Source organism: Sinocyclocheilus grahami, unplaced genomic scaffold, assembly GCF_001515645.1.
Source record: "Sinocyclocheilus grahami isolate Dianchi unplaced genomic scaffold, SAMN03320097.WGS_v1.1 scaffold757.1, whole genome shotgun sequence".
In the NCBI taxonomy this organism is placed as follows: Eukaryota; Metazoa; Chordata; class Actinopteri; order Cypriniformes; family Cyprinidae; genus Sinocyclocheilus; species Sinocyclocheilus grahami.
In genome coordinates, this window is record NW_015505936.1 from 172,657 (window position 1) to 190,971 (window position 18,315).

General features: G+C 36.7%; 1 protein-coding gene across 3 annotated transcripts in view; it reads right to left on the minus strand.

The window, feature by feature from the left end:
* LOC107561090 (zinc finger protein 239-like) overlaps positions 1-7,847 on the minus strand; it is a 41,828-nt gene extending 33,981 nt beyond the window's left edge. The window contains exon 1 of one of the 3 annotated variants that reach the window (XM_016245441.1): positions 7,813-7,847. The gene's annotated coding sequence lies outside the window, so the exon portion shown is untranslated. Of the gene's footprint in view, positions 1-5,638; positions 5,669-7,812 lie in introns of those variants that run through there. The other 2 variants (XM_016245440.1, XM_016245439.1) reach the window with 2 other exon arrangements.
* Positions 7,848-18,315: the final 10,468 nt, after the last annotated feature.

Consider the following 18,315-nt stretch of genomic DNA (forward strand, 5'->3'; position numbering starts at 1 on the left):
GCCATTTATGCTGCGGCGCCCGGGGAGCAGTTGGGGGTTCGGTGCCTTGCTCAAGGGCACCTCAGTCGTGGTATTGAAGGTGGGAGAGAGCACTGTACATTCACTCCCCCCACCTACAATTCCTGCCGGTACGAGACTCGAACCCACAACCTTTGGGTTATGAGTCCGACTCTCTAACCATTAGGCCACCCCTAAGTGAAATGTCCAAATTGGGCCCAATTAGCCATTTTCTCTCCCCGGTGTCATGTGACTCATTAGTGTTACAAGGTCTCAGGTGTGAATGGGGAGCAGGTGTGTTAAATTTGGTGTTATCGCTCTCAATCTCTCATACTGGTCACTGGAAGTTCAACATGGCACTTCATGGCAAAGAACTCTTTGAGGATCTGAAAAAAATTATTGTTGCTCTAAATAAAGATGGCATAGGCTATAAGAAGATTGCCAAGACCCTGAAACTGAGCTGCAGCACGGTGGCCAAGACCATACAGCGGTTTAACAGGACAGGTTCCACTCAGAACAGGCCTCGCCATGGTCGACCAAAGAAGTTGAGTGCACGTGCTCAGCGTCATTGTGTTTGTGTTTGGGAAATAGACGTATGAGTGCTGCCAGCATTGCTGCAGAGGTTGAAGGGGTGGGGGGTCAGCCTGTCAGTGCTCAGATCATACGCTGCACACTGCATCAAATTGGTCTGCATGGCTGTCGTCCCAGAAGGAAGCCTCTTCTAAAGATGATGCACAAGAAAGCCTGCAAACAGTTTGCTGAAGACAAGCAGACTAAGGACATGGATTACTGGAACCATGTCCTGTGGTCTGATGAGACCAAGATAAACTTATTTGGTTCAGATGGTGTCAAGCATGTGTGGTGACGCCCTGGTGAGGAGTACAAAGACAAGTGTGTCTTGTCTATAGTCAAGCATGGTGGTGGGAGTGTCATGGTCTGGGGCTGCATGAGTGCTGCCGGCACTGGGGAGCTACAGTTCATTGAGGGAACCATGAATGCCAACATGTACTGTGACATACTGAAGCAGAGCATGATCCCCTCCCTTTGGCTGCAGGGCAGTATTCCAACATGATAACGACCCCAAACACACTGCCAAGATGACAACTGCCTTGCTGAGAAAGCTGAAGGTGAAGGTGATGGGGTGGCCAAGTATGTCTTCAGACCTGAACCCTATTGAGCACCTGTGGGGCATCCTCAAGCGGAAGGTGGAGAAGCGCCATGTGTCTAACATCCAGCAGCTCCGTGATGTCATTATGGAGGAGTGGAAGAGGATCCCAGCAACAACCTGTGCAGCTCTGGTGAATTCCATGCCCTGGAGGATTAAGGCAGTGCTAGATAACAATGGTGCTCACTAGGCATGGGCAGGTATGATATTTTGACGGTATGATAATATCACGGTTTCACGGTATTGTCGTTACAGCTCTAAAATGTGTTATTTTTAAATGACTGGGTAAAAAAAAAACGGACTTTTCCACTGAACACAATATATTTTGTTTTTGAGCAACATACAGAATATTACGAACAGTAGAATGTTTATTTTTTCTTTGATTTATTTCCTAAAAAGAAGAAGAATAAAGACATCTTTATTTAACCTAAATCTGTAATTAGTTATTTAATTGTAGTTATATAATTCATATACATAACACTTATATAATTTCATATCATTTAGTTATATAATTTCATATACATAATTTGATTTAATAATAACCCAATTTAAAACAAAAACAGAATGTTCTGTTCTGACTAGCTTTGTGAAATTATACTACACGCCTGAACGAAACAAACAGCAGTAGCTCTGAATGAGATGCAGATTCACTCTCTGACAGCAGGAGGCACTTCTCAAACACCAGATAGGGTGTTTCCTTGGTTACCGCTGTAAACAAAGCAGCACTGCGCTGAAACACTGCTTTAATATGAACTATACAGAGATGAGATTAAAAGAAAATACCACGTAAACTTTTCTGAAGACAGTCAGTTCCCCTCAGAAACACATTCATATAAACCCCCAAATCAATATTGAGAATTTTCTTCCAATAGTTTGTGCATGTGCGTCCATCTTCAGCGTCTCTGGCCTGTGTTAACGGGCAATTACAGACTTCATATTTTCACAAATTACATTTTGGAAAACGATTGCATTGCAACGCAGTTTGTGCAAGTCCAGAATAGAGACGAGTTGCTTGCAATAAGACAAAAAACGGCCAGTTGCCGATCGCGTAAGTTCCAGGGGCAGCTCCTTCAGTTCGCCCATCCTACACATGACTGACCGCTCGCTCGCACCAACAGGAGGGGGAGGGTCCTGTTACTCTCTACACTTCACTCAACCTGAGGTATTCCTACACTTTCAGTCTTTGAGGAGCCATGAAAAACAGCACATACCACAGGAACGGTATAACGGAAAATATTAGAGGTTTTGAAACTGTGACATTTTCAAATCACGGTATACCTAGAAACCGGTAATCGGCCCATGCCTAATGCTCACACAAAATATTGACACTTTGGACACAGTTTTGACATATTCATATGGTGTACTCACTTTTGTTGCCAGTTATTTAGACAGCAATGGCTGTATGTTGAGTTATTTTTAGAGGACAGTAAATCTGTACTGCTATACAAACTGCACATTGACTAGTCTAAAGTATATCCAATTTTCATTTCTATAGTATTGTCCCTTGACAACATATAATACAATGGTTGCTGAAATGTGAGGGGTGTACTCACTTTTGGGAGGTACTGTATATACACATATATATATATATATATATATACATACATACACAGTGGGTACGGAGCGTTACATTTTCGACGAGTGTTTGCGCTGTTCGGTCAATCACAATGCACTGGGTCAGCTGGCCAATCAGAGCAGACTGCGCTTGTCGGAAGGAGGGACTTTGTAGAAAACGAAGCGTTTGAGAGAGGCGGGGCATAGAGGACCTACAATAATGTACAGTATTTGAAAAATAATGTGTTTTTTGAACATTAAAGCATGTCAACATATTCTGTTACACCAAATACACAAAATAATGATCTTTAAAAAAGCATCATATGACCCCTTTAAATCACATGAGTCATTTGTACGGCTTGACATTAAGCATTCTGATGTGGTTGTCCTTCGGACAAGTAAATTTGTCATTTACTTGTCCGAGTATAAAAGTTACTTGCCCAGAGAGAAAAAAAATGCATTTAAATTGAATTATAAATATAATTATTTATTGTAGTTATACAAAACATAGAACAGTGTTTATAGAGTATATGTAGTAGATTTTGTGAGCATTAGTTTATTTAGTTAGATTTTTCTTTTTAAATAAAATAAAGTGAAATCAACTAAATTCATCTTTGCAATGCAGAGGAAACACAAAAGCTGCATATGAAGTGGAATAGATATATTTACCCACTGTTTAATGCAGCTCTGAGGGACATGGAATGCTTTAACCTGCAGTTACAAATTAATAAATAATGTTTTGATACATAAAATGTAGAATACTGATATTTGAAATCACTTAAAAAATTAAAAATAAATACTTTAAATGTGAAATTAAAACCGCCAGTAGGTGGCATCAAGTCACTGTTAATAAGAGAGTCATTCCGATTGAACCGAATCATTTAAAGTCCGTATAAAGTCAATATTAAATGTGTGTTCTGAGTTTATCACACCACAGAAAAATGTGTTATTAACCACCCAGCCAACTTTGAATGCTAAAAAAAATGCCAAGTGAATAAAATAAGCTATACAGTTGATTCATTCAGGAGCGAAACACTGTCATGTTGCTCAGAGAGACAAAGTGCTGTGACCGTGTTTGGAATTATTTCTGTTGGCGAAATAGAGAAAAAACAGGCAATATGGTGTCTAAAACATAAGTCTCTTAATATTAACTTCTTGTTTATTGAACTGTTGAAAAATCTAATTTGTAATCATGCTGATTTTTGGAGCAAAAAAAACGGCGCTCGATCTTCGTGTGATATTGTTTAAAGCTGCAGTTCGTAACTTTTGGTGCTCTAGCGGTTAATAAACAGAACTGCATGCGTCTTGCGGAAGAACATTGTAGCCGGAGCTACTTCTCTCCATTTATGTCTATGACGAATCACGCAGGTACTGGGCTACTCCGCAGCGGTACCTACCCGAACCAGTCTAAATAGTCCGACTATAAACACTTATTATAGGTGTACCGTAGTAATGTTCCCAGGTCCAGAAACGTAGTAAGGACATCGTTAAAACAGTCCATGTGACATCAGTGGCTCAACTTCAATTTTGCAAAGCTACGAGAATACTTTTTGTGTGCAACGAAAACAAAACTAACGACTTTATTCAACATTGTCTTCCATCATTTTGGAGAGCACCAAGGAGAGATTATTGGAGAGATTATTGGTAATCAATGTAATCAATTTGTGTTCCGGAAATGAACAGAGGTCTTACAGGTTTACATTACAACAACAACAGCGATGAAAAAAAACATGGACAAACCATTCACTCTTGTTCAATCCGAGTACTGTAATGTTTGCCAGTTTAAACATTTAAAAGCCAGAGGACGCAAGCTCGCGCGCAGTGAGAAGATTTGAGCATGAGCTCATCTGAAGCACTCAAATATTAAGCTCTCTCTGAAGTATTGTGTTTGAACGGACAAATTCACACAAAAATTATGTCAAAATGCCTGTCTTGGTAAATATCCTATAGCAGACACGGCCGGCTGAACGTACTGTATCAGTGCATTCTCTTAAAATTACAGCACTTTCTTAATATTAATTATAAAGCAACAACAAGGAAATCACTCACTGCTCTTTATTGAATAGCTTTTGTAACTTTAATAAAGATTCATCTTTAATTTATATGGTAAAATATGCAATACTATTTTACATTTAATTACTTTATACAATTTCTGTAACTAAAAACTGTTAGACTTACCTAAAAAAAACTGAAAATCACTGTTTATTTTATTTGTCTCTTTACTCTATTGTATTTATTTGTGCTGTTGCTTGTAGTTAGGTAGACTATTCTTATTTTCTTTATTTTTATTTGACAGTATAGGTTTTCCCTAAACATAACACATACCGAACCGTACCAAAACCGTGACTCTAAAACCGTGATACAAACCGAACCATGAGTAAGTTGAACCGTTCCACCCCTAGTAGCTGGTCTACATTTGATATTAGGAAAAAATACTATGGAAGTCTGTTCAACTGTTTGGTTACACACATTCTTCAAAATAACATTTATCATAACATCATCATATTGTTTTCTGTGAATGAGTGAGAAAGATGATATCCACATAATTTTGTAGCAAAAACTAGTCAACTAGTCTAAGTTCTCAAAAGTCTTGTGAACAAAATGTTCTGCATGTGTTTTATGGCCTTATTTCAGTGACTTAAACATTTAAACATTTCACTAACCACACATAAATTTGGTTGTTTTCTCACAAACATGCTACATTCATGCTGCTCACGTATTATTGTAACACAGTTTGTGCTAAATACAGTGTAATCAGACTTTAGCCATTTATATGTTTTTAAGATACTAAAAAAAACACAAATGTCAAGGCATGTGAAAACTTCTCCAGTGCCCCAAAACACCTCAGACTTCAGAGGGTTAAAGCTTCGTCAGCCTAATGTTACACAAACAGTCAAGGATGAATGAACAATAAACACCAACCTCCTTGTTCCTCCTGTTTTATTTTCCAGGTTTCTGGTTCCTCCTGTTTTATTTTCCAGGGTTCTGGTTCCTCCTGTTTTATTCTCCGGGGTTCTGGTTCCTCGTGTTTTATTCTCCGGGGTTCTGGCTCCTCGTGTTTTATTCTGCAGGTTTCTGGTTCCTCGTGTTTTATTACTTCTCTCCATTTATGTCTATGACGAATCACGCAGGTACTGGGCTACTCCGCAGCGGTACCTACCCGAACCAGTCTAAATAGTCCGACTATAAACACTTATTATAGGTGTACCGTAGTAATGTTCCCAGGTCCAGAAACGTAGTAAGGACATCGTTAAAACAGTCCATGTGACATCAGTGGCTCAACTTCAATTTTGCAAAGCTACGAGAATACTTTTTGTGTGCAACGAAAACAAAACTAACGACTTTATTCAACATTGTCTTCCATCATTTTGGAGAGCACCAAGGAGAGATTATTGGAGAGATTATTGGTAATCAATGTAATCAATTTGTGTTCCGGAAATGAACAGAGGTCTTACAGGTTTACATTACAACAACAACAGCGATGAAAAAAAACATGGACAAACCATTCACTCTTGTTCAATCCGAGTACTGTAATGTTTGCCAGTTTAAACATTTAAAAGCCAGAGGACGCAAGCTCGCGCGCAGTGAGAAGATTTGAGCATGAGCTCATCTGAAGCACTCAAATATTAAGCTCTCTCTGAAGTATTGTGTTTGAACGGACAAATTCACACAAAAATTATGTCAAAATGCCTGTCTTGGTAAATATCCTATAGCAGACACGGCCGGCTGAACGTACTGTATCAGTGCATTCTCTTAAAATTACAGCACTTTCTTAATATTAATTATAAAGCAACAACAAGGAAATCACTCACTGCTCTTTATTGAATAGCTTTTGTAACTTTAATAAAGATTCATCTTTAATTTATATGGTAAAATATGCAATACTATTTTACATTTAATTACTTTATACAATTTCTGTAACTAAAAACTGTTAGACCTACCTAAAAAAAACTGAAAATCACTGTTTATTTTATTTGTCTCTTTACTCTATTGTATTTATTTGTGCTGTTGCTTGTAGTTAGGTAGACTATTCTTATTTTCTTTATTTTTATTTGACAGTATAGGTTTTCCCTAAACATAACACATACCGAACCGTACCAAAACCGTGACTCTAAAACCGTGATACAAACCGAACCATGAGTAAGTTGAACCGTTCCACCCCTAGTAGCTGGTCTACATTTGATATTAGGAAAAAATACTATGGAAGTCTGTTCAACTGTTTGGTTACACACATTCTTCAAAATAACATTTATCATAACATCATCATATTGTTTTCTGTGAATGAGTGAGAAAGATGATATCCACATAATTTTGTAGCAAAAACTAGTCTATCACACCCAGTTCTCAAAAGTCTTGTGAACAAAATGTTCTGCATGTGTTTTTATTTGTCTCTTTACTCTATTGTATTTATTTGTGCTGTTGCTTGTAGTTAGGTAGACTATTCTTATTTTCTTTATTTTTATTTGACAGTATAGGTTTTCCCTAAACATAACACATACCGAACCGTACCAAAACCGTGACTCTAAAACCGTGATACAAACCGAACCATGAGTAAGTTGAACCGTTCCACCCCTAGTAGCTGGTCTACATTTGATATTAGGAAAAAATACTATGGAAGTCTGTTCAACTGTTTGGTTACACACATTCTTCAAAATAACATTTATCATAACATCATCATATTGTTTTCTGTGAATGAGTGAGAAAGATGATATCCACATAATTTTGTAGCAAAAACTAGTCTATCACACCCAGTTCTCAAAAGTCTTGTGAACAAAATGTTCTGCATGTGTTTTATGGCCTTATTTCAGTGACTTAAACATTTTAGTTTTTCACTAACCACACATAAATTTGGTTGTTTTCTCACAAACATGCTACATTCATGCTGCTCACGTATTATTGTAACACAGTTTGTGCTAAATACAGTGTAATCAGACTTTAGCCATTTATATGTTTTTAAGATACTAAAAAAAACACAAATGTCAAGGCATGTGAAAACTTCTCCAGTGCCCCAAAACACCTCAGACTTCAGAGGGTTAAAGCTTCGTCAGCCTAATGTTACACAAACAGTCAAGGATGAATGAACAATAAACACCAACCTCCTTGTTCCTCCTGTTTTATTTTCCAGGTTTCTGGTTCCTCCTGTTTTATTTTCCAGGGTTCTGGTTCCTCCTGTCTTATTCTCCGGGGTTCTGGTTCCTCGTGTTTTATTCTCCGGGGTTCTGGTTCCTCGTGTTTTATTCTCCGGGGTTCTGGTTCCTCGTGTTTTATTCTGCAGGTTTCTGGTTCCTCGTGTTTTATCCTCCGGGTTTCTGGTTCCTCGTGTTTTATTCCCCGGGGTTCTGGTTCCTCCTGTTTTATCCTCCGGGGTTCTGGTTCCTCGTGTTTTATTCTCCAGGGTTTTGGTTCACTCGTGTTCTCCTCACTCTCTTTAACAAACACCATCTTCACAGCAGATACTCCTCCAGATAGTCCTGCTTGCTTTAAATCTGTCACGAGGATGAGAATATTACAGGCATTTACGTTACTGGCCTGACTCAAAAACTGTATTTTTCTATTATAGACACAATATTTATAACAGTTTCTATTAAACCAGTATCACAACAGAGAGCGCGATGAAACTATTCTTCCTCCTCTGAGGTTTAATGGTGTTTGGCAAACAAACGTATGTGTTTTAGCGCTACCCGCTGGACTGGAGTGTGAAGCGTCGAGAGGAGCGAAATGAGGGGAAATTTATGTAGGGCGTCTGTAAACTCTTTGTTGAAAAAACCAGCATATGCTGGTAAGGTATGTTTTGAAGCTGGGATGCTGGTTTGAGCTGGTCCTTTCCTGGTTTATGATGGTCCTTTGCTGGTTTATGCTGGTCCTTAGCTGGTCATGTGCTGGTTTTAAGCTGGTCGGACCAGTTTAGGACCAGCACATGACCAGCTAAGGACCAGCTTAAACCAGCTCAAACCAGCATCCCAGCTTCAAAACATACCTAACCATCATATGCTGGTTTTTTCAACAGGGAGGTGTGCTGTTGTTTTTGTTGTTTTTTTTACAAAAAGCCGATCTGCACAAATAAATGAAAAGGAATTAAAATGATAGACTTGCATGTTATTAGATCAGATATTAGTGAGTATTAGAGGAGAAAAGTGAGCGAATTATTAGTGAAATATTTCATTTAAAATCACACAACTTTGCAGCATGTAAATATGTAAAATAAGATCAACAAGACATAACGACTGTGTTCACAAGTTTTGATATAGGATATTTTTGTGAGTATTTGTCCTTTCAAATTTAAAAAGACACCCACATAGCAATTGTTTTCTGGTCCAGCTCAGGTCCACACAACCACTTTTTCCTCAGCCCACATACCACAATGACGGCCCTGGAGTAGCCATAATCTGAATTAAAGACAGGGGCCACACAACTGGGCCAAGTCTCAGCCAGTTAATAACTAATAACTGGCCCTGAAGTGGCCCAGAAAAGGTTTCATTACTGGTATGGTCTTACTGGTCTTTAACCAGAAACCCCAAAACTGAGCCATACCCAGAATAATCTTGTCCAAATCATGTGCATAAATAAGTCACGAGAAAATGTAATTCTTCAAACTGTATGAACCTTCAAACTGTACATTTTTAAACTGCTCAAGAACAACTGGGAAGGGTGGTGGCTTAGCTTGTGTTCTTAAAAGCTGCTTCACTTGTTGACTTTAAAATCTGAGACTTTCTCCAGCTTTGAGGTACTTTTATTTAGTCTGAAAAGGGATAAAATCTTAGCGATTGCTATTGTATACCATCCTCCAAAGCCAAACAAAGACTTTATACATGATTTCTTAGGCGGAATTGCTTCTCAGATTGATAGATTTTTGATTGTTTGTGATTTTAATATTCGTGTCTGCAGTGATACAAATCCGCTTGCTAAAGAGTTAAAAAATCTTATTGACTCTTTTAGTCCAAATGGTTATGGAGCCCACGCACTCACTCGGCCATACTCTTGTTCTTGTCCTGTTACACAGTATCACTATTCATGATCTGGAAATTGGTGATTTAATTTTTTCGGATCATAACCCTGTGATGTTTACCTGTTCTATTTTAGATCAGGTTGTTAAAGCCAAGAAACATATTATTTGGTCACTTATGTTTAGCTCTACCTTTAGTGAAGATTTTGTTTCCCATTTTGATAAGGCTTGTATGCTGATTTCTCTTGACTGTCCCTCAAATAATTTAGATGCTGAACAGCAACTTACTCTATTTAATTCTACTTGTACTGAAATTTTAGACTCTATTGCTCCATTTCGGAGTTAGCAACTTCAACCTAAGGCAGAGTCATGGTTAAATACTGATACACAGGCTCTGAGATGAGTATGTCGGCACACAGAATGTATATTGAAAAAGATAAGTTGCATGTGTCATTAGAAATACTATGTACTTCATTAACTAACTATCAAAGAGCTGTGAAGGAGGCTAAGGGTGTATTCACAGCTGTCTTGTTTGGTTTTGGTTAGATTGAATCGACGTTTGTTTCCCCCTTTGGTGCAGATCTTTTGTGCAGGTGTGAATACACCAATCGCACTCGGGTGCGGACCAAACAACCGTACTGAGACCCAGCTGAAGAGGTGGTCTCGTTCCGCTTCCAAATGGACTCTGGTACGGTTGAATGGATGAACCAATGAATGGATGACCTTAAGCACACGTGTTGTTTTGTTTACAATTTCTGGTTCACTTGCAAAAAGGGCAGTGTGTAAGCGAACCGTACCAAACAAAAAAAATCAACATTGTTTTTGGTCCGGACCAAAGCAAGTGAACTAGTGGACTTTCCTGGTGTGAATACACCCTAAATCAAAGTATTTCTCTGACATCATAGCTAGAAATGATCAAAGACCCAAGATTTTGTTCTCCACAATTAACTCGGTTAGAAATCCTTCTATTGATCTGGATTTTGAGGACCCAGATACTGCTTGTGAATGTGTTTTAAGGTGCTTTACAAACAAGATACATGACATTAGACAGCTTATTGTCCCCATAAACTATGATCCCTCCTCTCTTCCGGTTTGCACCTCATCTTTTAATAATGCTTTTGAAACCATCTCGACAGATTCTCTTCATGAACTGGTTATGAAGTTAAAACTAACCACATCGGTAACTGACATTATTCCAGCACACCTATTTATTCAGGTTTTTGATGTCATTGAACCCTGTATCTTAGCAATAATAAATTTGAATCTTTCCGTTTAATTTGTTCCAGAATATTTAAAGCATGCTAAATATACTGTTAAACCTCTGTTGATAAATCTAGCCTTGATGCGACAGTTCTTTCAAATTTTAGGCAAATTTCTAATCTACCCTTTATCTCTAAAATCCTTGAGAAGGTACACTGTAAAAAAAATGCAACTGCATATTTTCCAGCTTACAAAACCTTTTGAGTCTCAAATACTAAAAAAAAAATAAAAATCCTTGTTAGACCAACAGAATTGAATATAAAAACCTTTGTCAGACCCCAAATGTTCTCCCAACTAGTCAAACAGAGCTGTCTGAACAAAGAATTTTATATTGCTGAAATGTTAAGGCTTTGTGAGTTCCCAGCATGCATTGCAATATGAATAAATTATGCAGATACTGTTATAGGGTCATTGTTTTGCTGTTTGCTGGCTTCATTCAAACTTTTCCGTTGTTGTTTTGTCATTATTGTTAGTTGTTTGTTGTGCAGTGATTTAAAGAGCTCATCTTTTTTTTACATTTGTTGATTGTCACCGTCGTTGAGGTTTATGTGTCAAGTATTGAACCCTAGATTATGATTGACTTTTCAAATCAATATTCTATGTAATTTAGTATTGTAAGATGTTTTATAATCAAAGGCAATGTGGTCCTGCAACTGCATATTTTCCAGCTTACAAAACCTTTTGAGTCTCAAATACTAAAAAAATAAATAAAAATCCTTGTTAGACCAACAGAATTGAATATAAAAACCTTTGTCAGACCCCAAATGTTCTCCCAACTAGTCAAACAGAGCTGTCTGAACAAAGAATTTTATATTGCTGAAATGTTAAGGCTTTGTGAGTTCCCAGCATGCATTGCAATATGAATAAATTATGCAGATACTGTTATAGGGTCATTGTTTTGCTGTTTGCTGGCTTCATTCAAACTTTTCCGTTGTTGTTTTGTCATTATTGTTAGTTGTTTGTTGTGCAGTGATTTAAAGAGCTCATCTTTTTTTTACATTTGTTGATTGTCACCGTCGTTGAGGTTTATGTGTCAAGTATTGAACCCTAGATTATGATTGACTTTTCAAATCAATATTCTATGTAATTTAGTATTGTAAGATGTTTTATAATCAAAGGCAATGTGGTCCAGTGTGGTCTATCACATTCCAATACGTTCTTGTTTCTGTCATTATAATCTTAATGGACTAAAAGTCCTTCTTTGTCATGCGTAAATAAACATAAAAATGGTAATGTGGTGACTGTTTACACATTCCTTTATTTCATCCAGTAAACAGAAAATAATAAGTTTACTCAACATCACTACCGTATTGGCCCGAATATAAGACGACCCTGATTATAAGACGACCCCCCTTTATCCAGATGTACCTTTTGGAAAAAGGCTTTTTAAAAAACAAATCTTGTTTTTTCTCAGTAAAACACGTTTTGTCTTCAATTATTTTCATATTGCATATTTTTCCTATTTCAATTTTTGTTTTCAAAGTATGGTAAAAACTGGTAAAATGTACCAACAATCGCATTTAAAAAAAAATACACTTTTTGATATACCATTAAAAAAAAAAAAAAAAAAAAGGTAGCCCATCTGAATTAGGACATTTAGGCTATCCATCTAATAGTAGCCTACCAAAATCTTATTAACAGTAGAAGTTAAATATTACTGTAGACTCCAAATCTGGGTACTGTCTTACGTTTTAAAATCACAAAGGGAGTTTGGTCCCATCAGGCTAACGTGACAGTCACGACTCATGCAGCTGTAAGGTTTTCTTCTTCTTTTATTTTTACTCGCGATCTTTACAACACGCATTACATTATGTATTTCATGGCACACTCGTTTTATGCGTATTTGGCGCCACCTATTGTTGTGGGTGTATTATTGACATGTCAAAGTCTAGACCAGTGTTTCCCAAACTTTTTTAGTCTCGGCACCCTTTGGAAATTTTAACAAACTTGTGGCACCCTACAAAATTAATTTTGTCTCACTATTTTAATTTCTAACTTCGATATGATAATTGGAAAAGTATAGATATTCGGTACAACAGGGAAGAACTGCAGAATATAGATATTTTATTAAAAAATGTTGTCCATCAATGGTGGCAATCAGTAGGCTAATTTCTATTGAAGATACCAATTTATATGACAGATTTTAATGTAGGCTTTTATATATATGTAAACATTATTTAATTACCATTATAACTAGCTATCTCACACATTTTTGCTCACTCAGTGTTTTTATTTTTTATTTTACAGCGGGGTAATTTTGGTGCAGTAGCACGAGATAGCTTGATTTCAAACTTTGAATTTAATGAAAAATGACAAGTAAGCAGTCAGTAATAAAATAAAAACAAATAAAGAAATGAATAATGATAGCACAAAAAAAAATAACGACAGGCCTTCAAATTAAATAAATAGCTTTTTAGTTTTTCAGGTAGGTCTAACAGTAGGGTTAAGATATTTATCCATTATATATCCAGATATTATCCAAATAATGTTTAGTCCTAGAAAGCTATTATTATCAGAACACGTGAGCATAACATAGCGGTTAGCAGATCAGTGAATGAGAGGGCAGCGTTACCAGAGTTGCCCATATACCCCACCATGTTACAACACAGTAGGGCTATTGCAGACAGAAACAATACTGTACTACATCGATGTTTCCTGTCGGCTCAATTTTTGAGTGGACATTGCTGTTCCGATTCGTCTGAATGCTATATGAGTGGAGCGACTGAGCGGAGCGGACATGCATAGAGTGAGATAACACGCAGAGCGTCACACCACGTGAAAGTGAATCCTGAGCGGTGAACTCATTTTCGGCAGCCGAAATTTCAGTGCATCTCTAATTATTGGCGACATCAGAAATAGGATATTAGATAATAGATGCTTTTTTGAACATTTTAGCAATTTAAAAATATGAAATACCCCCCCCCCACACACACACAAACACACATTTGGCACACACACTCCCCTTGAAACACATTATAGCATTTATGATGTTTCTGCTGGGAAATGACTGGCATTTAGATTTTTTTTTGTACTTAACACAGTTAAATTTGAGGGATGGGGTGGAGACCAATGAGTTTATATCATATTTATATTTTTTCATTTATCTTTTATATTTACTAAATATTTATGAAACTGTATGAATATGCATGAGTTTGGATTAAAATTCAGTATAATTTAAGAAAGCTTAATGAAGCCTCAAGTTGGTGTAGGTTTAAAGATTTCACTTGTTTGGCTCATTTAAGAATCTCCATAGGATTCAATAGGCCCCTCTAGTGGCTGTAACCATTAAATGCAATTTGATGTAATTTTTCCCCACCAGATGGCATCAGAGACACTCAGTGACCTAGGTCCTGATGGATCATCATGTTTAAAGTAGAAATATGCAGAAATAGTGTCTTTTTTAGGTTTTTTTTATTTAAAAAATTATAAAAATATGCTCATTTTCATAAAAAAATCCAGAATTTAATGTGAATAAAATAAAAATCACCAAAAAAAAATAAATAAACCTACATTAAAAAAAAAAAATAAATAAATAATAATATATATATATATATGTTGCGAATTTAGCTCATGGGGAAATATGAATAATTAACCATAACTAGTTATAATTAACTATTCATATTTTAGATCCACTGTAGATATTTAGCTGACCACTCAGGGTCAACCGTCTTGTCAATTCTAAGAACGTTAATTTCCTGGTTAAAGGAAATAACTTTCTTACTGTACAATTCTATAAGTTTGTAACGTAAATCTGCATGATTATTGACTCCGGTTATGAGTAAACAATGAACACGTCAAGTGTGAAACAAGTAAGGTTTTATTAACTACATAAAAACTTAAACTAGTCTAACATACTACACAAACACATTAAGCCGGTCTAACATAAACATACACACACACACACACACATACAGTTGGTATAGGAAAGGGTTAAAGTTTAGCACTAAAGAAAGAGACATAAGGAATGACATTTATGGAACCATTTTGCATATTCAGCAGATCTAAAACCTGAGGGAAAACGTCAGATTCTTAGTTCAAACAAACCTTGTAAAAAGGTGTAACTGATACTTAATGCATCAATTAAATCGACTAAGTTTGATACTTGCGTATGTCTGAAAAAGATTCCTGATGCAATCTTAAGGCCCCAAGATCTTGCTGAAGTTGGTTGATGAGAAAAAGCTAGTTTGAGTCAGAATCACTTGATGAATGAAAAGGACTAGGCCGGAGCCTGGCACGAGCTTTGGTATCCTGGAGCGTTTCCTCACATTTTCTTAGCTTCTGGCCGAACCACCGACTGAGGCGGGTCCCTGGAGCCGGGCCTTTAAGGTCGGAGAAGATCTCCGCCTTTCAAGATGGGCTTGTCCAATGAGCACAATGGAATTCCCGAGCGGGAGGTGGCAATTGCTGGAGGGTTTACGACCCCTTTGTTCTCTAAGCATGGTAATTTGCAAATGGACTTAAATCGAAATTATTAACGATTCTCAGGGCCCTAATATATATTGCCTATGTACCACCATATAATATACACGCTTGGTTCGATCATAAGAAGGCAAATTCATAGATACTAAACAAGGTAAGATTACATATAGTGAAAAGGGAGGATCAGGAATGGGTCCCCTCACAAGCATACTAAAATAGTCTAAGAATATCAAAGACAAAATACACAATGACAATAATATACTCAATGGCCTGAAGAAATATGTGTGTTCATTCAAATAACGTTTTTTCTATGAATTAACTAGAACACAGTCATTTCTACTCTGCTTTTCCTTGGGACAAAGAGTGGGCTATCCTTCTCACATTCCTGGGGGGTCATAAAACCAGTGATATCATGATTAGTTGTCATGGTGACCAGAGCGCCTGGTGTTCAGCAGACATCCTGGCATCCAGTTAATTGAGTGAGGGGACTGTGACGATTTGTTAACCTAATGAATAATTGATTTGTTAAATCAAATTAAAATTAGTGTGTCAGATTGGTCGAGACGCTACACATTGGAAAAACAGAAAGAATTGGACATCACACTTCAACACCGTATTGACAGATTTTTATTCAGTTACAGAAATGCTCCCTTGACAGTCACAGGAAAACCTCCACCTGAATTGTTTTTGAAAAGAAAAATTAGAACAAGGTTGTCCCAGATACAACCACAGTTCTCTTCTCAAATGCTGGAAAAGCAGCAACTGCAACCATTAAGTTCAGCTCGTGTGAGAGTATTTTATCCACTGTTCTCTAAGTTTGTTAATAAAATTCCTATTCTGGACATGAAGCTGTTTTGGCCTGTGCTTAAAAGTGACACTTCCTCATTCCTGGAACACGGTGTGGCTGCTCAAACACAACAGACACCATAACAAAGCAACTCACTTAAAGTTACCACTATTCTCGTTTTTCTTTTCCAACTACTATGGTGCCCTGGTCCTGATAGTGAGTCTGTCTGTGTTCCCACTGCATTCATTTCTTGGAAAAAGGCAAACATTTGATGGCAGGCTGAAAAAAGCCAGTATTGATATCTGCAGCTTAGAAGTGTTCAAATACAGCCTGAACGTATTTACCTCACACTTGCTGCACTTTCATGTTTAATCCCTGATTAAGCATCAGACGACACAGGTAAATAGACTATTGTATGCGACACTATGTCACACGGAAAGGTGTGAGGGTGTGTGTGTCTGCGAGTCTTGTTAGATGAAAGAGAGTGAGAGGGCAACTACAGGTAAAAGGTCAGCAACAGGTGACACGTGAGATGTCCAGTTAAACTGCAATGGGAAGGAAGGAAATGGAATGGAAATGAAAATAACCCTCATTCAGATGGTATTATTTCAGCATGGTATGCTCCCAAAATGAAAATACTCAAACTTTTTCCCATTTAAATCAAAGAGAACGTCTTTGACTCTTGAAATACTGCCAAATAAACAAGAAAGCTGATTACATGGCAACACAAACTAAGTGATACACTAAGGAGTTGCCCAGGCATGATTCGTTTCCTGGATTTGTAGACACAGGCTTCAAACTGGTGCCATTTGGTATGAAATTCATCATCATTTGGCATCAGCTTTTGACGTATATTGATACAGACATAGTAAAACTACCCAGTAGATGCAGATAAATTGTGTAATGTTCTTTTATGAGAATGTAGAGAAATAATTGGGCCATTGATATGTTCTGTGTATTGCTTGTGTGAATGACTAAAAGTAGTAAAGCTATTATGTTAACTACATTTCTCAAGGCAAGGCAAGGCAAGTTTATTTATATAGCACATTTCATACACAATGATAATTCAAAGTGCTTTACATAAAAAAAAGAAAATAATAAGAAAAATAAAAAAAATCACAACAATAAAACAAGGAATTAAAAAACTTAGAAAATTATTTTAAAAAATTGATTTAAGAGGTTTAAAATTAATTTAAAACAGTTAAGAATAGAAAATGATTATAGATAAAATATAATGCAATCAGTTCGGACATTGCACAGTGCTCATTCAATTTCTCTAATTAAGCAGAGTTGTGATACTAAAACATTATATTTTGTTGGACATTATTTTGTATAAAGACATATGCACTGGCTGTTTAGAATCAGAACAATGTTCAATTACCTTTTTGAACAGGTTATGTTCTTTGATATATATTTTATCAGCATTAACAGTAATGAGTGAGTAGAGAATTATCATTAGACACTGTTAACAATATATATATATATATATATATATATATATATATATATATATATATATTCTTAATTAGTGAATAGTTTCTTTTCAATTAATCAAACCAATATGAATTATCAAGGTGAAAAGTTTGAGTTTGAATTTATTAGCGCAGTTCCAGCGTAAATGACTCACTCACTCACTGAATTATTTGAGCGATTCCTCCAGCAGGTAAGCGGTTTGCACGTTCACGCTCTAACCCTTCTAGCTCTCCCACATTACCTTGTGTCAGGACAGTGAGTCACCATGTCCATAACTTTGCCAGTCGCATGAAATGAATAGAAATAAGTGAAAAAGTAAATCTTCTCATTGAAGACATCAAACACATGACAACAGGTTTACTGCTAATTAAGCCACATTCACACAGCAGCAGAATATAGTTGTCTGTTCTGTATCTGAGCCATTAATTCGGTTACACACAGTTCGGCTATTTTATGGAAGTGACAACCACATTCATTTACTACGGTGAAGGTGAACCAAACATGTCCCTTCCCCGTCACCATAAACAGTGTTGGTAAGGTTACTTTGGAAATGTAATAGGTTAGAGATTCCAAGCTATCTAAAATGTTATACGTAGTGTAACTATTTTAATTACTTTATTAAAGTAATGTAACTGATTATATTTGATTACTTTTTGATTGCTTTTCTAAATTTCTAATGTTTTCAACTGTTAATCTTTTCCAAACATGTAAACCAGG